This window comes from Neofelis nebulosa, chromosome 3 (assembly GCF_028018385.1).
Source record: "Neofelis nebulosa isolate mNeoNeb1 chromosome 3, mNeoNeb1.pri, whole genome shotgun sequence".
Taxonomy (NCBI): Eukaryota; Metazoa; Chordata; class Mammalia; order Carnivora; family Felidae; genus Neofelis; species Neofelis nebulosa.
In genome coordinates, this window is record NC_080784.1 from 135960325 (window position 1) to 135986297 (window position 25973).

At 37.0% G+C, this 25973-nt stretch overlaps 1 protein-coding gene across 4 annotated transcripts in view; it reads left to right on the forward strand.

The window, feature by feature from the left end:
* The first annotated feature begins 1766 nt into the window (after nt 1-1766).
* MAPK10 (mitogen-activated protein kinase 10) overlaps nt 1767-25973 on the forward strand; it is a 315377-nt gene continuing 291170 nt past the window's right edge. For 3 of the 4 annotated variants that reach the window (XM_058719592.1, XM_058719590.1, XM_058719594.1), the window contains exons 1-2: nt 1768-2074; nt 7095-7209. The gene's annotated coding sequence lies outside the window, so the exon portion shown is untranslated. Of the gene's footprint in view, nt 2075-7094; nt 7210-25973 lie in introns of all 4 variants that reach the window. The other variant, XM_058719591.1, reaches the window with a different exon arrangement.

The window sequence follows — 25973 nt, forward strand, 5'->3', positions numbered from 1 at the left end:
TGGTCCCACAGTTTTATGATATTTCAGTGTCTGCAATTACTACTTAGTTTATATCTGTTGCCTATTATATCTTTTCTGTTAACACATGGAAGAAGCTCCTTATTCATGTAAGTATGCTAGTTTCAAACATAATGAACAATGGTATAAAACGCAGCATTACTTGGTTTCAGTAGACAGAAACCCACCACAAAGTTGTTTAAGCAAAAAAGGAATTTGGGGGCGCCTGGGTGGCTCAGTCGGTTAAGCGTCCGACTTCAGCTCAGGTCACGATCTCGCGGTCCGTGAGTTCGAGCCCTGCGTCAGGCTCTGGGCTGATGGCTCAGAGCCTGGAGCCAGCTTCCAATTCTGTGTCTCCCTCTCTCTCTGCCCCTCCCCCGTTCATGCTGTGTCTCTCTCTGTCTCAAAAATAAATAAACGTTAAAAAAAAAAATTAAAAAAAAAAAGGAATTTGGTTGGATAATGTAACTTGAGACGTCCAAGGGCTGAGGCTATTTGGCCAAATGTGAATTATTATTTATATAATATGAATTTTATTTATTTATATAATATGAAATATTTATATTTATATAATATTCATATTATATATTATATATTATATATTTATATATATTATATATTTATATATATTTTTATATATTATATATTTATATATATTTATATATACATATTATATATATTTATATTTATATAATATTCATATTTATATAATATGAAAATTATATAAAGAATATATTTTCAAACGGTTAAAAATTTTGATACTTTTTAAAAATAGTGCAAATAGTTAACTCCCCTCATTCTAAAAACACACTATTTGTAGATGTTAAAACTGTATGGAGACTTAAAAATAAAAAAAAAACTGTATGGAGACTCTAACAGTCAGAGGCAGGGAAAATTACTTAAATAAAATAGACATATTTGCCACATATCGTAATCATGTAATTGTTGTTGGTTTTCCAGAGAATTATCTGCAATTAAAAAAAGAACCCCTGGTTTGTTAACTCAAATCAACTGTATTTTTTTTTTTTTCTACATTCTAATTGCAATCTAAGAGTCAGTTTGTTGAATTGGATGTAGTGGGCATTTATTTATGATTTTTATAAAAAACAAGGAAACACAGAAGAGTAATAATAGTGCAGTGCAAATGACCTCTGGAATCCAGCTGGGACTCCAATGCTCACTTCTCCTCTGAGGTTATTAGCATCCTTGTTTGTTTTGACATTTAGAAAGACTCCAAGTCTCACTTTCTGCTGTTTGCAAAGAGCTGAGCTAGTTGAAAAGCAGAGATTGACCGTATTTCGTATGTTGTTTTGGTCTGCCGGTGTTTGTTCCTCAGTGCTGCTGTGGACACGGCCAGCACTGCTTGGAGCGGATTGTTTCTGTGGGTTGTGCAGCCTGGCTGCTGATGTCGTAGTTCCTGATAGTGGCTGCCACGGAACCCTACTCCTTTCCATTTTGCCTGGTCCTCATTTCACCGGAAAACACAGTGGCTGTAGCCGCACATAGATAGACTTTTTTCCTCTTTCCCTTTCCCCCTCTTACCCCTCCCTAGACCTCTCTGGGCTTTGACGTCATGTGTGCTCCTTTCGGTTGCCATAGCAACCCCATTCCCCAAGCCCTCTGTCCGTCTCCTCTGGTAGGTTCCACAATGGTACAGGCAGCATCGCGCTGCACAATGGTTTCCAGGCAGTGAAAGAGGGTGATTCAGCAAGCCACTCTTCTTTTTTTTTTTTTTTTTTCAAAAAACCTCCCCTTCTTCTTCTTCTTCTTCTTCTTCTTTTTTTTTTTTTTTTATGGGGGTGGGTGGTGCTTGTTATATGCTTACCTTTTTCTTTTCTTTTTTCATTTTTACAATTTTCCTTTTTTCTCCTCACCCCTCAATACCTAGGGGCTTGAGTGAGTTTAAGATTGGGTTTTCTTGGAAATCAACTGTCCATCACTAATTTTAAACAATTTCCCCACCTCCAAAGAATCTATTCCTTATTACAATTTGGAATGTGGTTAATGAAAAACAAGTAGGGAGGATTTCTGGGGCAAACACTGCTGGATCAGGATCGTAGTTCTCAAGCACGGAATGGTAGGTGCTCTTTGCTCATTCTGGGTTCTAACCTGTTTTTTGGAGGGTGGGGTGATGCCTATTGATTGCTCCTGGTGGGGCGGGAGAGCAAGCATGGGAGAAGTGGGAGAGATGGGGTGGAAAGCAGGTTAATGAAGTGAAGTACCTCTAAGGCAAGAAGCTACCAGCCTTTCCTTGTGTGTGGAGCATCTCTCCCCAGACTTGGGCGTGTGGAAACCTTTCTGTTTGGAGTGAGGGTTGGCAGGGGGTGGGAGGGAGCTTTCTTATTGTGACCAGGGGTTTTTAGACCAATGCAGAGCTACAGAAAGGAAGAGAAGAAAAACAGCCGGGGGGGGGGGGGGGGGAAGAGGGGGAAGGAGGGATAGAGAGAAAAGGAGAGGTGGGGAGAGAGACGGAGAGAGAGAGAACAGCTGTGCTTGTTAGAAGTGCTGACCTCAGTCCTATATCTGAGAAATGCTCTGGGTTCCAGAAAACATCAAAAAATCATGTCTTTAAGTATACACTTATGTTTACTTCCTGAGAGGTATAATTTAAATGAATATTTTGGAACATATTTACATATTTGTAGTAGGGAATAGTATTTATATATTTTAGTTGCAAAACTAATGGCATTACTCTTGCAGAGACATTCTAGGCTGAATTTGGGCTGGGAAGAGGAACACAGGACAGGGGTCAGGATAGAGATTAGAGAAAACATTGGCACTGCAGTCGCAAAGGTAAGGGGTCCCTTTAAGAAAGTGATCTCCTATCACAGCAGGCAGCATTTTTTTTAATGGCAGTGTTCCCATATTCTGTGCTGGGATACTGTGTCCCCTAGAAATGTCAGAGCTCTTTTGGGAAAAAATCAGAAATGAGCATGGCAATATACTCATCAGAATTTATATATTTGTGCCTGCAGCAAAATAAACATGATTTATTGGAAAATCTTCAAGTGAATCAAGGTTAGAGATATTTTAAGAAAAACTGTATATGCATTTTTCCCCTGTACATTGAAATCTAGAGGCTGTCTCTGCTTTTACCTCCTAACACATAACTTCCCAGGTACTGCAATTTAGCTACCGAAAAAGAATGGCTTATCCCATGGCAGTAGGCTCTGAAGGAATCACAAGGTTGTTTACATGGGCTGTCTTTGCTGCAGAGCCTGACAGTGTCTTTACAACAGCACTGCATGCTTCTGGTGTGTTGATGATAACTTTTATGAACGAACCGGAAAGAGGAAGGCTAAGTCATGGGACAGGCCACAGTTCAGATTGCAGGAAAATAAGTGCACTCAGCATTGCCAGCCCAAGGTGCAATTTCCTCCTTGCATCCCTAGTCTGCTACTTGCCAGACCCAGGAAGATCTCACAGAATGCTGATCACCGTATTAAAAATGGTTGCAGGAATGACCACTTCTCTCAGAGTGGCTTCTGTACATTTTCTACCTTAAGTGAGCATATATGCTGCGAATATAGATAGTGATGCTCATGCATGAGCTCAGAAGCTTCAGACTCTACTTCAGAACCTTTGGATTTTAGGGGCAGGACAGTTTGGATGAGCAGTTTTGCTGCTTTTGGTACGTATTCCTTTTCTGCCTCGATCTCACTCTTAATTGACATGAAGTACCAGGTTAGCTTATTTTATTACACAGAGCAAACGATTTTCTCTTCCCCACAACGGAACAGCAAATCAGATGACAAAGGTGGCATGACCTTAGATATTAAAGAGTCTTCATGCTTCCTCATTTGCACATCACTCTCTCCTGTTGTTGCAAAGTATCTTTAATTTGATGGGCTCCTGGCATTGCAAAATCTTCGCAGTTTTGGTAAAAAAAATTTTTTTTGATGATGAGGCAGTGAGAAATCATATGTAGAGTGGAGAAATCAGCTGCCTCCAGCTTCCTGCTTGCTTGCCCCAGAACAGCATCTGCTGTTGGGAGGAGTGTGTTTGTCATGCTGGAAGGGGATGTTTATGAACAGATCCCAGAGGGACCGAGTGTGTTTTGCTGTCATTGTCTGGTATGTCTGCAGCTATTAGTATTTAATGGTTTCATAGTACATGGTCAATGATTTTCAAGGTTAGAATGAACTGAGACTTGGTTGTGGATGCTATAAAATAAATGTACGTTTTTAAATTACAGGAAATTCATAGGATTTCCCTTGTTAGTATATCTTATAAGAATATCATAAGCGAAAGGTATCTGCCTAGCCAAAATAACATGAAAAAGCCTCCCATGTTTAAAGGTAAAGCGTCCCATATTTAAAGGTCTTTTTTGTTGTTGTTGTTGTTGTTGTTTAGTTTTATTGTGGCTTTATGTAAATGAATATATTTCTTTGGATGTAATCTTAGGGAAAAAGTCTTTTAATACTGATGATAAAAAATAAAGACAAACTAGGGTCTTTCTTGTTTGTGAAACATGGGGGCAAATATTCTCTCTTCCTGCTCTAGTTGTGACTTCAGGTCACATTTGGAGCTCAAAAGACTTTGCATGAAATTGGTGGGTTCAAATCAAATGAGTGTTTACTTGCTTATGAGAATAATGGGCCTCAAAGCAAGTCTTCCTTCGATCAGAATAAGAAGTAAACAAATTGACACTTAAAATTCTTTCTCCATTGTGCCTACTATCTCCTCTTGTAGTCTCCTTTAAGCTTTTGGTTGGACGCTGCAACACTTGGGCAAAAAGAACCATAAAGTGTCCAGTAATGACAGAAAGGAATACAATGCTGTATTTGCTGCAGACTATTTCTTTCTTACCACACATGCATCTCTTACACCTCCTTCTGAGGACCGAAGATTTAGATAAAGTTGGGCCTATGGACTACTGGGGGAATGCTTATTGGGAAAGGAGAACAAGACCCATTTATCCCTTTAGTATATTAAATATATTTATTGCATTATATGAGTATGAGATGAGACACTGCTGCTGATTAGAGAAAAGATCATGCTGCACATTGATTATTTCTCTTTGAAAGAGAAAATGTAATTTAGAATTGTAGCTTGGATTTTCAGAAATTTATCTCTCTGTACATGTTTTCATGGCAAAGTTGTAAGGTTTTGACTAAAGATTTTTCAGTTTGAGTACATTTTATCCTTATGAGAAAATCAAGGCAAAGGGTGGGGGAGAGTGAAAAATCCATATGTTTTAGGTACTATCCTACCCTCTCCCCCATGTCTTATTGTGAATCTTGGTAGAAACTCCAAATGGAGAACTCAGGTGATATTAAAAATCCTTAAATAAAAAGAAACATTTTGGCTTGAAAAGTGCTACAAATTTATACTTATTTTTGATAAAGAATTTTCTAGGTGAATTGATGCTTTAGATCCATAATAAGCCACTATGGCCTTTCTCACTGTTCTTATCTCTGAGATGTGAAAGCCATAGGTTTATAAAGCTAATGTTCTTAGGAGTGGAAAGTAAAGATTTGAATGGAAAAAGAGATGACTGAAGGTTCCTTAGAAACATTCTTAACCCACAGTTGCTCTGAAATCCCATGCAGTGTGCAGGTGTAAGTGAAATTCCCCTACAGGCCAATCAGGAATTTGCAGAGTAACCTGCTCAGTAATAAACAGGATTTTTGCTACATTGTGTGTTTGTGTGTGTGTGTGTGTGTGTGTGTGTGTGTGTGTGTGTGTGTGTGTGTTAGAATGCAGGGAAAAACCCCCACCACCCAGCAGTGATTTAAAGTACTAGAAATTCATCTTAGTGACTTCTCTTCATAGAAGTAAAACTGCTCCTAGTTTCTGGATGTTAACCTGCCTGGGTTCTCCATGTGCTTCCTGAAAATGGGTTTCTTCAAGTAATTGTCCTCTTCTCATACACTGGAAGTAGGATGTGAGCATTGGTAGTGAAGTAAAGCTCTTAGGCCCATTTATTTGGCAAGGTTTCTTCAGTGTCTGTACTTCCTCTGTCATTGCAGTTATCACACTATCTAGTAATTACATATTCCTGTTTCCTGTGTAAACAGATTATACTAAAGTATAATCTCTACCAAGTACTGACTGTGTCTGTTTGGCACATTGTTGGGGCTCAATAAATAGTCCTTGGATGAATGTCTCCTGTGTACAGTGTTCTCTGCTAAGTGCAATGGAAGGAAGAGTTTGGAGCCATTTGGGAGCATATAATCATTTAGGGAGATGAGGTTAAATAACAAGGATGGTGGTATATGATCAAGGGCTCCTATTAGTGATTTGACACTAAATATAATAGGAATTCAGAGGAAAAATAAATTCCTGTCCTCTGAAATGGTGGTAGGTGACACTGGAGGTCACACTGGGATGTTCACAGAGCAGGAGAGTGTGGTGTGGAAGGAATTCTTAGCAGTAAGTTGTAAGCACCTGGCCAGGAAAGGGACTCTTAGTTGGGGCAGAGAGGATGGTTTTATTTGGATATTGTGAGCATACTTTCAAAAGTTCTAGAAATTAAAACTCATGGTTTGATAATGGGTAGAACATTGGAAATTGGTACAATCTTGGAGAATCTGGTCCATTATAATCACAAAAAGTAACAGTAACAGATTGAAGTTACAAACCTATTTTTGTAACTAGATCAGATTAGGAAAAACATACATACAGGCCTGTTTCCAGCTTCAGACCAATTTCAGTTTAGTTTTATTCTATTTCAAATACTTCAGAGGTTTTTGAACTTCTTCTTTTATCGGTAAGCATGTAACCCATTTTTCCAATGAAATCTTATGTGAAAAGCAGAATATGCAAACATGAAAGGGTGGAACTGTTTCCATAGAAGCTGAGTAGGGTGCCTTGTATCTCAAAAACAAACTGATATAACAAAACCCAAATATCATGTCAGATTTTATGTCAAGATTTTAAAATATCCAGCTACTCTGGTATTGGTAACCCCAAAGTTCTTGTGCTTGTGATAAATTTGAATAGAGTAAACCAGCCTGGGATGTTTTATTCCCTCCTCCTGTGTGCCATCACTCATTTTCAATTATCTTTGTCAGTCTTTTGGTTTCCTAATGCAGATGAAATTCCCATTTAAGTGTTCAAATGAAACTCATTCTGTGTTTTTGCTTTGATTTTAGGCTAGCGTGAGGAACACCAAAGGCAGGACCATCTCAGATCTTCATTATGGCAACTCATGCAAGAAGCTGTTGAATTAGAACCATTTCCTATAGATGAGAAACCATACAAGCAGTGGTGAGTTGCAAATTTAAAAATATTCCACAGCAGAAAACATATGATCTTTATAACTCATGTAAATATTGCATGTGATTTAGTGTATGGATCTGAAGAAATACTGCTCCAAATAATGTGAAGTAAAGAAATGAAAATAAACAGGACAGAATGTTTGATTGATGGTGCAGTGCTATTACTGCCACATAGAGTAGCATGAAGTCTTGGGGTACATGGGTAAATTGTGTCACACCAGGGACAGGAGGGTGCTACTGCCCTGGACGATACCAGTCTGTGTAAGATGGCTGCAGTGAACAATTTCATGTTGCTGAGTTAACAGTCGAGTGACATTATTTTTCAGTGGTTTTTATTATTTGCAACATAATTCCACATTTTACCAATTTACCCTGTAGGTAAAAGAATTGGTTCTCTGTGAAAAGAACCTGTAATGCTCAATACCTTTCAGGAATACACACACACACACACACACACACACACACACACTCTTATGTAAACATATAGGAATATATATAAGAATGTATATAATATATATATTAACATAGCATTTAGATCCTTGCAAATAAGGGGGGAGAAATCATATCACAGTTTTATAAAATGCAATTCATAGACATTTACCCTACAGATCCTTGTGCCTAATACAGCAACATTAAAAGTAGATCCAGTTTTGGGGCACCTGGGTGGCTCAGTCCGTTGAGTGTCCTACTTCAACTGAGGTCATAATCTCGTGGTTTGAGAGTTTGAGCCCCATACTGGGCTTGCTGCGGTCAACCCTGTCAGCGCAAAGCCAACTTCAGCTCTTCTGTTCCCCTCTCTCTGCCCATCTCCAACTTGCGCTTTCCCCAAAATAAATAAATATATTTTAAAAAGTAGATCCAGTTTCTCTGCTAGTTGGAATAATTTTTAAAACTTGTTATCTTATAAAAATATCAGCACACACAGGCAGAATATTTTTTATAAAATACTTGATGCTTTATAGTCATCAAAGTCAATAATCAATAGACTCCAGCAGAGATGAAGCAGTTATAGTCTGTCAAATAACTTTGAGAAATAGTATATGACAGCAAGATTCCAAAAGAAGCTGTTTTGAACTGGTGATCAATATATCTCTTTCGTTTGCTTAGTGGCTTATGTAACTCTGGGTAGGTAGGCTTTCTTGTGAATTAACGCATAAGCTATAACTACAGAAGACTGATGAAATTAACCCTATACTTCTTTCACATCATGATTTTCATTACAGTCTGCCTACAGTTATATCGAGAAAGTAGATATAATAGCCATCGCTATGCTGTGCTTAATTACCATGTACTGAATGAGTGTTTGTTATTAAGGAGAATAGTATGTAATTGCCAATAATGAACCATCTAGGGTCTAAAGGAAGGGCAACTTTATATGGTTGAACTTAATGTTTTGCGTTATGTGTCACTCCCAGTGATGTAGAAAACATATATTGCCCCGTCTTAAACATTTACTCATTAAGCAAACATTTATTGAGAATCTGTGATGTAGACATTATCCTTGACTCTTGGGATAGATGAAAGAGATAGTACCTGCCTTAAAGAAGCTTTCAGTCTACAGAGTATGGTGCTTATGCTAAAATGTGCCATTAATTGGGGGGAGATAGTGTTCAAAGAGTGTGGTACTTACACACTGGGCGGTTAAATGGGTAGACATGCGGTGCTAAAGGAAGTGCAGCAGAGACTCTAATAAAGATGGGCTGGGAATTTGTCAAGGTTCCTGAAGGGAGTGATATTTTAGCTGAATGTTAAGGACAATGAGAAATAATCAATGGAAGGGAACAGTGGGAATACTTTTCAAGGGCCCAAAGGTTTAACAGAGTATGATTTTTTTGGGAGCACACTGTGCCATTTACTGTGCTAGGGCATAAATGGGGGTGTAGAAATGAAACTGAAGAGGGGTACCGGAGACATATCATGAAGGATCTCTTAAATAAAGCTAAAAAGTTTGGACTTTATGCCAATATGAAGAGCTTTTAAAATATTCTAAGTAGGAGAATGACACGATCAGGTTTATTTTTTAATTGTGAAATGTATCATAGACATAGAAACGTGTATAAAACAAATATAGTTTAAGGAATAATTATAAAGCAAACCTCATATAACCACCATTCATATTAAGGAATAGACTCTTAGTAAGTACCTATGTGTTCCTTTAAGATCACATGCTTTTTCTTCTCCACTAAAGGTGACCACTAATCACTATTTTGCCTCTTATCACATTTGTTCCTTGTTCCTTTGCTTTTCTTTGTAGGTTTTCCATCTTACAGTCATAGTATATGTATACATATATATATGTATGTGTATATATTCTTAATCAACTGATTTTGCTGAACATTATAAGATTCTTCTACATTAATGTATGTAGTTTATTCATTTAATTATGTAGTATTCTACTCCATGAATATACCAAATTTACTTATCCATTTTACTGTTGGTGAATATTTGGATTGTTTCTGTATTACTTATGCTAATTTATGTGCATAACCTTTATTTATATATATAAAGAAATATATTTATGCAAATATATTTATTAAATATATTAAATATATTTATTATAAATAATATATTTGTAATAAAGTTATTAGTTATATATAGTTATATATATAGTTACTCATAGATTCTAGTATACATGTGTAAAATCTTCTTCAGGAAAGGAACTACTGAATTTGGGGGTATGTGCATATTCAGGTTTTCCAAATAATGCTAGAATATTGTCCCCAATCGGTTATATCAGTTTACACTCCCATCAGCAAGGGAAGTTCTCTATTCTCACCAACATTTGATTTATAAGTTCTTAAGTTTCACTAATCAGGTGGGTACATAATTGTACTCATGGAAGTATTAATTGGCTTTTTGCTGATTACTGATGAGGAAGAACATCTTTTCATTTTTTATTGGTCATTTGATTTTCTTTTGTGAAGTACCTACTCAAGTGTTTATGAGATTTGTCTTTCAAAATAATAACTAGCATTTATTGAGTTCTTACTGTGTAATTGCTTGTGCTAAGCACTTTGCAAGGCATTTAATCTTCATATCATCCTTATGATTTACAGATAAGGGAACTCAGGTTTAGAGATGTTAAATAACTTGCTAACAGTCATACAGCTAAGAGACAGTGGATTTAGCATTTGGGGGCTTTCTGACCCCAGAGTTCTTCAATTTCTTGGATAGCCTTTGGAAGAAGATAGACTGAGTCAGAGAGAACACCTAATGTGGTCTATTGAAGGAATCCAGTTAAAAAATCATAGGAACATAAACCAAAGAATCACCAGTAAAATGTAAGTACAAAGCAACTGGACTCAGTACTGAATGTTGTGGGTAAAGAAGAGGCAGAATATATAAAGTCTTGTTACTTGTTGGTTAGGTATAGTCAACATTAGTCATACAGTGTATATTTATATTCCAGGTGTTGTGATTAGGTGTAAAGAATTATGATTCCATGATTCAATAAGAGATGAATTTAGTTCTGGGTACCTGGGTGGCTCAGCCAGTTAAGTGTTCAACTCTTGATTTCAGCTCAGGACATGATCTCATGGTTCCCTAGATCAAGCCCCGCGTGGAGCTCTGTGCTCTGCCTCTGCTTCTCTCTCTACCCCTCCCCTGCTCTCTCTCTCAAAATAAGTAAATATTAAAAAAAAAAAAAAGAAATGAATTTAGTTCATGGACCATCAAATTTAGGGTAGAGAGACCACCGTGTTCATTCAACTCTTCACTGTTTTAAAATGTGGAACCTGGTGCAAAAAGAGCTTAAGTGGCTTGTTCAAGATCACATGTTATGAAGTGTCAGATAAAGACTAGATATCAGGCTGGCAAAGAATGCAAAGGAGTAACAACTTGCCTGATTTTTAAATTACTTGAAAATGCAATCAACTTACTTTATCTGCTAAACATTTAAAAAATTGTTTTTAACTTTTATCTATTTTTGAGAGACACAGAATGCAAGCAGGACAGAGGCAGACAGAGAGGGAGACAAAGAATCTGAAGCAGGCTCCAGGCTCTGAGCTGTCATCACAGGGCCTGACACAGGGCTTGAACCCATGAACTGTGAGATCATGACCTGAGCTGAAGTCAGACGCTTAACTGACTCAGCCACCAGGAGCCCCTGCTAAACGTTTTTGTTTTTGTTTTTGTTTGTTTTTTAAGTCAGTTGCCTCATCATTGTTGTTAGCTGGTTTATTTAATGTAGTCTAGAATTCTATTTGCCTGCCCATGATTCTACCAATGGAGCCACCAGATCTGATTTGCTATTGTTACCATGTAACTGCTCTGCTTACCTTTGATATGCTCCATTGACTATGTAATAAGTTCACTTTTCCTTAACATATACCATACTCCCATTCACCCCCATTTTAGTAACTGGTGATCTTTTGAATTGCCTGGGGACACTAATGTGCTTCATTCTCATCACACACACTCAAATGTTTCTTACCTCTGTGATTTACTTCATACTGTCTATTCTGCCTATATTCATCCCACCCAATCTTTACGTCATTAGCCAACTTTTAAGGCATTTGCAATTGAAAGAATGGTCTGGGGACCAGCAGCATGAGCATCATGGGCATCATCTGGGGCTTGGTAGAAAAGCCGTATCTCACATCCCATCCAGATACCCTGGCTCAGAATCTTTCAAACAAGATTCTCACATGATTTCAAGTCTTGGAAGTACTGCTGAGACTCACTCTAGACTTCTCAGGTGTTACCAGAAACCTTCCCTGACTCCTTCCATTGGGAATGCCTTCCTGGTGTTCTCAAAGTAGCCTAAGTATATCTATCTCATTGTATTACATAAATAGTAGCATGTTTTACTATTTATGTGTCTGTGTCTGTGCCTTAGCTTGTGAGTAATTTGACCCAGATCTAATTATCTTTTGGTTTTCCATGCCTAGCACAGTGCCTAATACTTGGTAATACTGAACAAATGTTTGTTGAATGATTGTTTGATGAAAGAAAGAAAACAGAGCAGGAGATAGATACATAGAAAGATAGAAACAGAAGTAGGAAAGAGAATCATAAGGAGAAAAGGCATAAAGCCAAAGGAACTTCATAGAGAAAAAGGTAGACTAAAAAAATTTTTTTAATATCTCTGGATACAATCTGGAAAGCAGCCTGACAGTCTACAATCTTATTTAAGTAGATTATGTGATAAATGTGAATATTGTTGGCCAAATCCTTCAGAAGCAAAGATTACCTTAATTTTTTATATAATTACAGTATAGTTTTATTGTTGTTGTTTTTGTTGAGTAAATTTTGCTAAAATTTGTTTTACTTTCCTAAACAAAGTATTCTACTTAACTAATCAGAGATTGTTCAGAGTACTGTGGAAAGTGGATAGAGGATGCAGGTTTGTTTGAAGCTGTATAGAAGACAGAAATAAGAGGCCAGTGAGTGGAGAATAGGCACCATACATAAAAAGACCTTTCTGATGGTTAGAATTATTTGTAAGTCCATGCTTTTAGAAGAATAGTGAATTTTCCAGCACTGCATTTAACCATCTTCATGTTTGACCAAATACTACGAACATGTTAGAGATGATACTACTTGATGTGAGAGATTGAACTCAGTGACTTCTAAGGTCTAGGGTTCTTGTGAATTATGAGTCTATAATTGTTCAGAGTAGTGCTGGAAGGAAGAGGGTTATAATACATGATTAGAATAGTGGATAACATTTATTGAGTGATTACTTGTGCCACTCACTGTGCAAAGCACTTTGCATGCACTAATTCATTTAATCCTCACAGGAATCCTACTGAGCATTTCCATTTTATAAATGATGAAACTGAAGCATGGGAGATTTAGTAACTTGCCCTAGATCATGCAGCTAGTGTTGGTAGAGCCCAGGGAGTCCAACTGGGGAGCACTTCCTTTTTTATCACTGTGTTGAATCCTTCTCAATATTAAAGATGAAAGTTGGACTCAGTGGAGCTTTAAAACATTGATGTGGTTTAAATTCCAAGTAAGTGTGCTAACAGGAATTCTAAGAAATGATAGCATAATCAAAGTAAAAAGAGATAGAAATGAGTGTAATGGGTTTGTGGAACGAAATGCCTTACATATGAGATGAATTAAGAGGATATTCAGAAATTTGTCATTATGGTGCCATTTTGTCTTGTTTTTCAATGGCTACAAGCTACCAAGATGGGAAACCAAGTCCTCAGGAGTATAGTTCACCCTAGTAAAAACAGCGTAACTAGCCCTCATATTGTATAAAAGTTTAAAGGCTTTTCACCAATTGGTGGAACCTCAGGCTGTATCTCCTGGGAAGATGGATTTGGGACTGTCACTGTTTGAGAGGTCCCAAGTAATTTGATGTCCTACTAGGAAAATAATAAGGTGGTCTTTATAAGTTGGCATTTTACTGGAGTTTATTTGAAGAGTAAGTTAGCTTAAATTTTAGCATGTCTCAGATTCTTCGTAGATAATTCTGTGTATTCCAATAACCACTATTAGAGGAACTACTATTAAAATGAAAGTATGAGATCTTAATGAAAATTTGGTTAACACAAAAAATGTTTTCAGGGGCACCTGGGTGGCTCAGTCAGTTAGGTGTCTGACTTTGGCTCAGGTCATGATCTTGTGGTTTGTGAGTTCGAGCCCCGTGTTGGTCTCTGTGCTAACAGCTTGGAGCTTGGAGCCTGCTTCGGATTCTGTGTCTCCTCCTTTCTCTGCCCCTTCCCCGCTCACACTCTGTCTCTCTCAATAATAAATAAATGTTAAAAAAAAATTAAGAAAATAAAAACAAAAACAAAAAAACGTGTTCAGATTAGGGCCTGTTGGAAAATTTAGTCCATAGTGCAGCAGCATTCATTACATGTGATAATCTATTATTTATAGTGCAGATATCAGGAATTATACATGCTGGATATCTCACAGCTTTCTTTCTAGTTGTACTTTTGGAAATTCTAGGTGGTTTGTTTGTTCTTTAAATCCTTAAGTCCCACTTTTTTTTTTTTGGTCCCCTAAGGCCCACTTTTAAGCACCTTTACATTTGAGAGTGGATAACTTTGATGATATTGTCTTTAGAAAATCATTTATAAGTCTTAAGAATCAAAATAATTCTTTTTTGAAATTTAATTTAATAAGATTTAAAGATATTCTACTCCCTTACTCCCCTCTAAAAGATTAAATAAAACATGTTAGGCAAAACCTGTGTGAAATAGTGGGTAGGAAACAAGTTAAACTATTTTTTGTCTTTTATGAGTTTAAGCCAAATACATCATGTCATATGTCTGTTGACTGTCCTCTTGCCAACCAGGGTCCAGGTCAGCAACGTGGACTGTCACAGGCAATCATATCTGTTATGTTTCACTTCTTTTTAGTCTTGGTCCTGAGTACAGATGTCTGGCTCTGTGTTATAATTTAAGGAGCCAAAACACCCTCTAGTTTTCTGCTTCTGAACCTGATATAATATGTGAAATTCTCACTTACTTCTTCGGTTGAAGACTGTTTCTATTAAAATAGAAATTTTGTGAGGTAAATTGTTTGTTCCTTTTAATTAAAGCATGAGATGATACTCAAAAGGCCAGGACCAAGTGGGCTACCTTGGTGAGGGTCACCTTGGCCAATGAAGGTACTTCATGAGAAGGGAAAGCAGCTTCATGGACAGCTGGAAGGGAAGAATAGGCCAGATGGAGGCTTACAAGAGTCTTGAAGACAGACTTACCAATGCTCAATTTTGCTTTACCTGACCCCCTTTAGTTATCTTTAGCTTCATATCATCACTCTAAATCAAAAGATAAGATATTTGAGTTATAGGAAGTCACTTCTAATTATTAAGACTTCATTATCCATGAGGGAGATAGTTTATGCACAGGCAACCAAACTGACTGCATCTACTTTCCAGATTTGTATCATTCTTTATATTAAAATTATCTGCTGCTATTAAAGGGCTAGTGTGTACAAATGTTTGCTCATTGATTTACCTATGAGAGGGATCTATTAAAATTTACCTTTAAAAATCATGGTTTCCAAGCTGTACTGGGATTTGCCAACATATCAGGTGAAACTATTGGCATCTTGATTACCTAAGCTATCATATCAATACAACAGATTTACATGAGGGTTAACAGATATTTTCAATGGACAGATTACTGTGGTAGAATCTTTGAAGAATGAATAAGATACAATTATTTCCTCCTTCCCTTCCTCCCTTTGTTCCTTTTCCTTCCTTCTTTCCTTCCTTTCTTCCTCCTTTCCTTCCTTCCTTCCTTCCTTCCTTCCTTCCTTCCTTCCTTCCTTCCTTCCCTCCTTCCCTCCTTCTCCCTCAAATATTTACTGGCTGTCTCCTCTATGCTAGGTGCAGCAGCAATAAAGATAAATTCTATTTAGTCCCTGCCCTTAAGCAGCTCATTACCAAATCTGGGGCCTTGGGATGGGGAGAGAAAGGGAAAACACTTGTAAATAGATGAATCTCACACATAGGATAGTTGCTTTAATACATCCTGAGTTCAGGGAATAGTACAATTACAAAGTCAACTACTCTATTGGGATTCTGCAGAAAGACATGAGTACCAGTGTTCTAAAGCAGCAGTTCTCAGACTTTGTGGTCTCATGATCCTTTTACGCTCTTAAAAATGGTTAACCATGAGCTTTTGTTTATGTGGGTTATATCCATTGGTATAAACCATATTAGAAATTAAGATATAAATTTAAAATATTTATGTAATTCATTTATGAATTAGCAACAGTAAACCTATTACATGTTAACATGAAGTATATATCTTTTTATGAAAATTATTTTTTACAAAGCAGAAATAGTAGTTACAAAGTGGCATTGTTTTATATTTTTGCATATCTGTTTTATGATTAGTTTAAAAGAAGATGGCTGAATTCTCTTATATACTTATAGCTTCCATCTGTTGTTATATAACACATCATGCAGCCTCTTGAAGACTCTACTGTACATCTGAGAGTAAATGCGAGTGAAGGCAGCAAAATATTTCTTATAATTATTTGGAATTAGTTTTGACCTCAGGGATCTCCCCCTCTGCCTAAAGGAGGTCTTGGAGATCCTCAAGGGGTCTTGTGTACTATACTTTGAGAACCACTTCTAAAAAGTATCTGTTGTGTGTAATGAATTAATATCTCTTTTATGCATCTAGAATGGTACTAATTGTGTACCAGCCTTAGAAAAACAGAAAATAGTATGCTTGGTTATTCAGAGGAGGAACTCTAGATGAGAAAGACTATAAAACTGTAACCTTGATGAAGGCAGAGAGATCAATTTATCTTTTTTACTCACTAGCTGTCACAGGGCCTGACACATAGTTGACTTTCTGGAAATTTCAATGATAAAACATTCTGCTAAGACTGCTATGTACTTTCATAAGTCACTATAAATCTGGGCAGAATATGGTGAGTGCCACAAATGTTAAATGCGTGTTGTGGAGTTGGAGGGAGTAGGTATTTTCAACTGAGGTATTAGAAGGGATTCATGGAGGAGAGGGCATTGGAGTGGAGTTGTAAAGATAATCTGGTAGTCAGTGTTGGAGTTGGAAAGGTTACTTCTAGTAGGAGAAACAGAATAAGCAAGGATAAGAGTGGGTTTGGGGTTCAGAAGTTTAGGCTGTGACTTAGGGATGGAGAACACGGCAGTCAGAGATATGGTAGAGAAAATAGATTGGAGTCAGACTGAGGGAGATTGTGAATGATCTATGAAAGAGTTTGGGTCTGTTTCTATAGACAATGAAGAGCAATTCTGTTTTCCGAGCAGGCTTAAGAAAATGATCTTAGCAGCAATGTTGAGAGTGGTTTGGAGAGGAGTGAGAATGGAGGCAGGATGAGCACTTACAGGAAAGAAGGAAATGATAATCCAGTTTGAAGAAGACAGTCAGAACCAGACCAGTGAAAAGGGATCTAGTATATAGGAAGGCTTCCAGATTTCAGGGAATTTGGAGTAAGAAGTTGTAAAAGAGGTAGTGTTTCAGTCAGTAAGGAAGGAAAATCCTGGATTATTTATGAGTTCATTATAAGTCCAGTCACAGTATTAATAAGCAGTTTTACACAGGTCCTTGGGCTTTGGTTTTTCCATTTGTAAAATGTAGAAATGGATTGCTTGCCTATTTGTGTCACAAGAGTCCCTGTAAGGATGTAAGGATAAATGAGCTGTTTTGACAGAAAAGCGCTGTTAATCTAAGCCATCAATAATAAAAATGAGAATGTTTGCCAGGTGCTTTTGCTCCTATGTTGAAGGCTGCTATGTAAATATGAAATACTGCCTGGAACTATTGTCACTGTTAATAATAGTAAAGTCATTACCACAAAATGCCTACGTAGCAAACTTGTTCTCTGTCAATTCTAAAGTGAGAAGATGAAGCCAGGCATGAAGTCCATTCTATTTTGTTTGTTATGAATTTTGCTTGTTGTAAACTATTTTCCTGGTTAGTAGAAAGCCATTTTAATAGTATTCAGATTTCATTGTATCTCATTATTTTCATCACTCTATTCTGGTCAGGTTTTCCATCACTATCAGGGGCCTCATTATCCTGACTTTTGCATTCTATGCAAATGGAAGTGGGACTACATTTGATGTGTCAGAACTTGCATCTGTGCTTTTGTTAATTGTGGCTCCTTCCATTAATTTAACACATAACTATATGGTATGCTCCAGAGATAGAATGCTTGGGTTCAAACCCAAATTCTATTACTTCATATGAAATCCTGGCTAAATCACATGATCTCTCAAGATTCAGTTTCTTTACCTGGAAAATGGTACTAATAATGGTGCTAATCTCATATGGCTATTGTGAAAGTAATGAATGCAAAGCACATAGCCTTAAGTGCTCAGTAACTGCACGGTGTTGTTGTTTTTGACCAAATTTATTACCATTGTCATCAACATATCGGTTTTTTTTTTCTAATCAGGATCTTTTTCCATACTTTTTAAATTCATTATTTGTCTTCCAATAATTAATTTGTGACCACACAATTAATCATCTACCTTTTCTTTACCTAGAATAACATTTTGAAGAATTCCCCGAATTTTAAATTTTACTAATTTCACTAATTTTATATATATATCTATATCTGTATCTATATCTTATCTCCCTCCTGGGCTTTGTTTTACCCAGCAAATCAAGTATTTAATTCTGCTGTGAATATAAGGGATCCAATGACTTGTTCTAACCATCTGACTGGTATTATTTCCCGTGGCACACTGCTATCCTCCCACACAATGTTTCTGTAGGCAGAATTCTCTTGCCATCTTCCTTTTTTACTCTAGTATTTTGTTCAATCTGTTCTCAAGATCTCTTAACAGTCTGTTTCTGTCCTTGATATTGATCATGCCTCTAAAGGCACCTTCCCATATTAGCTCGGATCCATTGAGATCTGTTTGGAACATACATCACGCCCCAGATGTATAGTGCGTGGTTGGGGCCACGATCAAACCTGTGCTCTGCTCACCAAACCAAGGCTCATTTTTTAATTTATGTAAGTACTTGAATATTCACCACCATTTCTCTCCACATTGTCTCTAACTTCTATGAGACAGGAACCAAATGAAGACAGTGGTCTTGCTTCCTATCAAAAGTTGATTCGTATTTGTTAACAGTCAATCTATTCAAACTGTAGTGGGCGGAATGAAAATGACTATTGAAAATAGCTGCTATCAGAGGAGGAAAAATGATTGAGTAGTAAGGCAAATCAGAATAAATTAGCATTTAGTCAGTTTTATCTTTTACTATTCCAGTATTGAGTATTTGTTTAGAAATTGTAGAAATTTTTTAATTTAGATGAATATACCAGGAGGGAGTTTCCTTTTTGAAAATTGTGATACGTAATCTGGTATTAGGTCACTGAGATTTCAGTTTAGCACCTTGACTTTACCTATCTTTTGGAATAATGGGGTACACTTACTTTAGCCATCTGTTAGTTGTGTGATATTGGCCATGTTACCTAATGCCTGGTTTCTGTTTTCTTATCTGTAAAATGGGAACAACACGATCATCTGTCTCAAAATGTAGTTCTGAGAATTTAAATTAATTTTCACAAGAGATATAAGATGTAAGAGATAGGAAGTTATTAGAACAATGCCTGGCACAGAACAAAATTTCAGTACCTATTAGCAAATATTATTACCCACCTGAAACAGCATGATGGTTAAAAGCTTGATTCTGTATCACTTACTACTTGGGTAATTTTGGACTCTTTTTATAACCTCTCTGAGCCTCTGTTTCATTTTTAATTTGGACAATGATGATATCTACTTCACAGGGTTTATGTGAGGAATAAATGGAAATCACTTAGTATAACTTTCATTGGCTATTAGCTATTATTTTTTTAATCCTTATGACGCATGCATTATCTAGTAATTATGATAATAAATATTTACAGAGGACTTACTCTGAGCCAGGCAGTATCCCAAGTATATTACATGTATTATCTCATTTATTCTTCACAATACTCACAATGAGGTAGGTACTATTATTATACCCATTTTACAGATGAGGCAAATTGAGGCATAGAGAGGTTAAGAACATGTTCAAGCTCTTACAGTTAGTAGGTGGTAGAGCACAATCTGTGCATTTATGCATTGAACTTTATTGCCTCTTATGAAGATAAAACCGTTGAATGAAATGTCTGGAGAATAAAATTAGACTCTCAGGCTAATGATTGAGGTTGTTACTGTGTCTTGCCCTCTTGTAAACCCTAAATCTATTCATATGGTGACATCAACCTGGTTAAAAAAGAGATTAGTAAGTAGCACTAAAGAAGAAAACAATGTGAAGCAGTGTTTTGAGAGGGGAACCTGATGTCTCTGTCGTTGTGTCTGGAAGTGAAGTCTCTGATCCTTCTCGCCCAAGGTAATATCTTACTGTCGTGGGGATGCTATAAGAGCAAGGTTCACATGAAGACTTCTGGTTTTATTCAGTTTCAACGTCTTCCCTTTTTCTGGCTGCTTGCCTCAGTCACTGCATGACTCCGAGGCCCCAAACAATTGCACATATCTGTTATTTCTTTATTTTTAGTTTTTGAAATCTTATTTTGGTGGGATTTATACTCCTCATGTCCCTGGTGATAGTTGGGATGATGTTGTCTTGTACTGCAGCTCCCCTGTTACACCCTGTGTGATAGGATGGTAGAATAGTCCCCGATGGCAGGGTGAGGGCCCTGAAGGACTTCCTCCCTCAGGCCACACAGATGGGGATTCACATTTCCAGTCTGACATTGGGCAATTCATTAATGGTTTTAAGACTTAGTTTCTTTTTATAGGGGCACCTGGGTGGCTCAGTCGCTTGAGCAGTAGGGCTCTTGATTTTGGCTCAGGTTGTGATCCCAGGCTCATGGGATGGAACCCCGTGTTGAGCTCGGCGCTGAGCTTGGAGCCTGCTTAAGACACACACTTTCTCTCCCTCTCCCTCTCCCTCTCCCCACCTCCCCCCCCCCCCCCACCCTGCTCAGACTTTCTCTTTCTCTCTAAAATATAAATAAATAAATAAATAAATAAATAAATAAATAGACTTAGTTTCTTTTTATAAAATGGGCATGTAGTACATACTCCATAGTTTTTGAGCTACTTAAATGTAAAAGATTTTAATACAGCGTTTGGCTAGAGCAGAGAGTTCAGTTTTGTTATTGTTATAACACTAAAATCTTTAAAAAATATTGATTTGCTTTAGATCATTATCAAACAGTTTTGTTATTGAAATAACAAAAGAAACTTAGTGGCTATTATAGCAAATACCAGGGGTACTTTCCAATAAAATAAAATTAATTAATTTCATTTTCATTCTTATTAGCCTGTGACCTCTACTAGGATTGGGAAAAGTGAACTGTGGAAAAGGCAGAGGGCTGGGAAATGCAAGAAAAAAAATGAGTCTACAAAATAGTACTCTGGTCTTTATATAAGTGAGATAATGCATATGGACATGCTTTTCACATTCTCATTTTCCCTGCAAATATAACATTAAAAAAATAATTTCCATGCGCATCCTGAGAAGAAAAAAAAAGTATGGAATTAGTCAAGGAAAGCAAGGAGAAGAGGAAATATTGCATTATTTGTTAAAGCATGGATTGGATTGGAGGAAATTAGAATCTGAGCAATTGGACTGTTGGAAAAAGGCAAATAGATATTGGAAACACATATGTGATAAGGGTAAAATGACCAGCCTGATAGTGTTGGAATATTTGGGCATATCAGTGGGGACCTGAGGGCCAGGGAAAGGATTCCAGATGATATCCAATAGGCTCAGCCCATCCCCAGCATCAGGGCTTGGATCCCAGATACTGATTCACAGGGTGACACAGAATTAAAGAGCAAGATTTTCTAGTGTAGACTAGCAGAGGTGAATTAATTGGCAGCTCTTGATCTAGGCACTGGTACAATGACTATCTGCTGTAGTCTTTCTCTGTCCCTGGGTTGCAAGCTTGGTCTAGATTATCTGTTCATGTTGGGTGCAGATGTCCACTACCTTAAGGACCCAGGGTTCTTGTCTCTTTCCATTTTCCCATTCTCTCTCTGGTGTGAGGCAGTTTCTTCCTTATGACTCTAAAACACAAAGAGGCTTATTACACACTTTCTTCTGGATGTCCACTGATGTAAGTGTGGATAGAGACCTTGAGAAGTGTCTGAGGAGTCCATCTGAGGTGATTCAGATATGATTTGCCTTTGTTAGGTGATCAAAGTGACTGTCAGCCTAGTGCAGAATCTGTTTCTAAATTTAATCTATGACAAGACTTCTAGCTACTTGGAATTTACCATGTGGGAATAAAGGTAATCTGGATGTACTGTCAGTTACCACACTGATTTCAAGGATATTTGATTTCATTTATTCATTCAATAAATACTTATTGAATACTACTATGTGTCAGGTCCTGTTTTAGCTGTGGGGTTACTACAATGAATATAATAGATAAAAAAAAAATCATTCCTGACTTCAAGAGCTCTTTCTGGTTGCAAAAGACAGACAATAAGTCAGATGAATAAATAAAATATGTTGTAAATTAGATGGTGGAATGGTCAGGAGAATGTTAAAGCAGGGGAGTGGATTAGGAAGTATGGTGTAGGTTACAATTTTTGCTGTGGTAACTGGGGAAGGCCTCCCTGGAAAGCCATCGAGCAAAGACCTTGTTTGATATGTCCTCATAGCCTGGTGTTCCTCTCTTTTTGTAATTCCATTTTTGTCCCTTCCAAGCTGTATACTTCATAAAAGTGAAAAGCACTTCCTGGATAAATGCTCTAAGTTTTATCTTCTTGGATAAGACCCTCTATGTAAGGGTCCATCAGTACCCCTAATTGCTTGGTAGAACCTCTAAACAGGTCTCAAGAATCACTTACAGGAGAAAGTAGGTTTGACAATCTTAAGTTTTGCTTAAGACAAATTCTCAAAGAGTTTTGCTTAGGACAAATTTTGCTTAAGACAAATTCTCAAAGAGTTAAGATGGTTTAGCTTTCCCTAAATAAATCTATCTCTAATTAAAAAAATTGTTTTAATGTTTATTTATTTTTGAAGGAGAGAGAGAGACAGAGTGTGAGTGGGGGAGGGGCAGAGAGAGAGGGAGACACAGAATCTGAAGCAGGCTCCAGGCTCTGAGCTGTCAGCACAGAGCCCGACACGGGGCTCGAACTCACAGACCACGAGATCATGACCTGAGCTGAAGTCAGATGCTTAACCGACTGAGCCACCCAGGTGCCCCAATATATCTCTAATTTAAAAGAAAACAATTTAAAACTTTTTATATTATTTCTCTCTTCCATAAAATTGATTCTTTCTTTACTTAGACACTATCTGCTATTAATTTACAAAACTAACATCAGATTCTGGTTGTTTTTTAAAGGTTATTATATGACATTTCCATGTTCTTTCATTTGTTATTTGATCTTATACTGATTTCAACACAAGTTACACTTTTCTTTTAATGTTAGAAAAGTTTTTGATTTTAGCTTAGTTTATCTTGACTTGTTTCTAATTCAGGGTGGCATCTCTGCCCCCTGCCACTCATATATACTATATATGAGTAATTTATCATATGATCCATTGCACAGAGAGAGTGAGAAATAGAAGGAGAGGGTGAGAAAGAAAATAAGGAGATAAAAGCAAAAAAGCTTTAAAAAGCTACTTATTTTTATTTATTTTATGTATTTATTTACTTCTTTAAAGATTAAAAAAAATTTTTTTAGTAATCTCTACACCCAATGTGAGGCTCAAACTTACAACCCGAGATCAAAAGTCACATGTTCCACTGACTGATCCTGCTAGATGCCCCAAATCAACTTATTTTTAGCCTGTCATTTATATCTGTAGCACATTATCTGGTTGTCCTTTATTATGTTACATTCTAAGGCAGGATTATTATGGATTTTTAATTTTTGAAAATCGTTTTTCACATAGTTTTTATATACCAATGTCTTGTACACATTTGGTATAAATGACATTCACTTATACCTTCTGAGGGTTTTGTGGCCTTTTATTTATTTTATTTTATTTTTTTAAAATTTTTAATTTGATTTCATTTCATTTCATTTCATTTCATTTATTCATTCAATAAATATTTATTGAATACTACTATGTGTCAAGTCCTGTTTTAGCTGTGGGGTTACTATAATGAATATAATAGATAATTTATTTATTTTTGAAAGACAGAGAGAGACAGAGCATAAGCATAAGGAGAGGGGCAGAGAGAGAGAGAGAGAGAGAGAGACACACACAGAATCTGAAGCAGGCTCTAGGTTCTGAGCTGTCAGCACAGAGCCCGATACAGGGCTTGAACTCATGAACCGTGAGATTACGACCAGAGCTGAAGTTGGACGCTTAACCCACCAAGCCACCCAGGTGCCCTGGGCTTTGTGGCCTTTTAATTTGAACACAGTTCAACACCTAGCACAGTGTAACACATACAACAAATTATTTATATCTTTTGATTAAATAAAAAAATATATCAAGAGTTATCCTAGACATTTTATGAATTATCTTTCAATTCATCAAGCTATGGAGATGACATTGAAGGTATAGAGTATGGAGATGGGTGTTGACAGTCAAGGCACTCAGAGAATTTAACAGGTAAGTGCTGGTAAGAAATTAGGCTTTCTCCTTTTCTACTTTTTTCCCTCCTACTTCATCCTGTTGACCTTGATGATATTCTTCTTTCTCTATGGATATATATATATATATATATATATATATATATATATTCATATAAATATATAGAGAAATATATATACTCCATATATATGTGGAGAAATGTATATATACTCCATATATACATGGAGTGTGTATATATATATATACATATATATATGGAGAATATATATGTAATATACATATAATATAAATATATAAATATAAATGTATATATTTATATACACACACACAGAGAATCTATCTATATATCTATGCCTATTATTCTAGACAATGATCTCAGAAAATGTCTTAGCCTCATAGGATTATAGCTTGGTAAGGGAAGCACATTTTCCTTCATAGCATGTATCACAGTTTTTTGTAATAATAAAATTTGTATGGTGACTTCAAATATTTGAGCAAAATATGATATTATTATCAACTGGGCTATAGTATTTTTTGTGAACATATGACAAGGCTACTGAACATAGTTTAGATGACAGGGAAAACCTTTTTTGAGTAAAAATAGGTAGGAATTAGCCAGATGGAGGAGGGAGGTTGGTGGAGTGGGAGAAACTTCCAGACTGAGGAGACAGCATTTGTGTCAGTGTCGAGGTGACAGAGATTTGAAAGTTATGTGAGAGAAAGAAGGATAGTAAATGATGCTTAAGAAGTAGGCAGGGGCCAGTTACATTATGAAGAGTTTTGTATGCCATATTCATTATGGTATGGAAGAGTTTATTTATTTATTTATTTATTTATTTATTTATTTGAGAGAGGGGGAGAGAGAGAGAGAGAAGGAGAGAGAGGGAATCTTAAGCAGGGTCCATACTCCACACAGAGCCTGACATAGGGCTTGATCCCACGACCCTGGGATCATGACCTGAGATGAAATCAAGAGTTGTATGCTCAACCAACTGAGCCATCCAGGTGTCCCATGATATGGAAGTGTTTTAAACAAAGGGTTGGAGACCTGATCAGATTTGAGTTGTAGGAGAATGCTGTCTTTGCTGTGTGGAAAGTGTTTAGAGAAGGCTACTAATGAAGGTGAAGAGAAAGAGAGGCTGTTGCCAGCGTCCAGGAGAGATATAGAGGTGGACTGGACTAGCTCTGCAGAGTTAGAAGAGAAGGGGATGTGTTTGAGGGATATTTAGGCAGTAAGTAGAATCTGTAGCATTTGGAAGATGAGGGGAATGAGAGAGTCAGGCACGATTCCTGAAGCTGGCTTATGTGGGTGGTGGCTGCAATTTTACAGGAAAAGAACACTGGAGGAGGAATAGGCTTGGGAAGGAAGATGAATTCAGCTGTGGTCATGTGGAACTTGAGGTACCCAGTAGGCAGTTGCATGTTGTGTTTAAAGTTTAAGAGATAGGTGTGGGCTGGGGATTATGTTTAGGCCTCATCGACAAGCGGGACACCATAGCTTGAGAGAAGAGAGAATCTAGGGAAAAGCCTTGATGAATACCGACAGAGAAGTAGGAGGATAGTAGTAATAAAAATGACAAAAGCTAAAATGTATATGACACTTACTGCATGCCCAGCGCTGTTTTATGTGCTTTTACACATTTTAAATCAATTTAACCCTCTCAAGAGGTGCTACTGTTATCCTTGATTCTACAGAGTAAAAATATATGAGTCCCAGAGAGGTTAAGTGGTTTACAGAGCATCACACAGCCAGTATGTGGCAGAACTGATT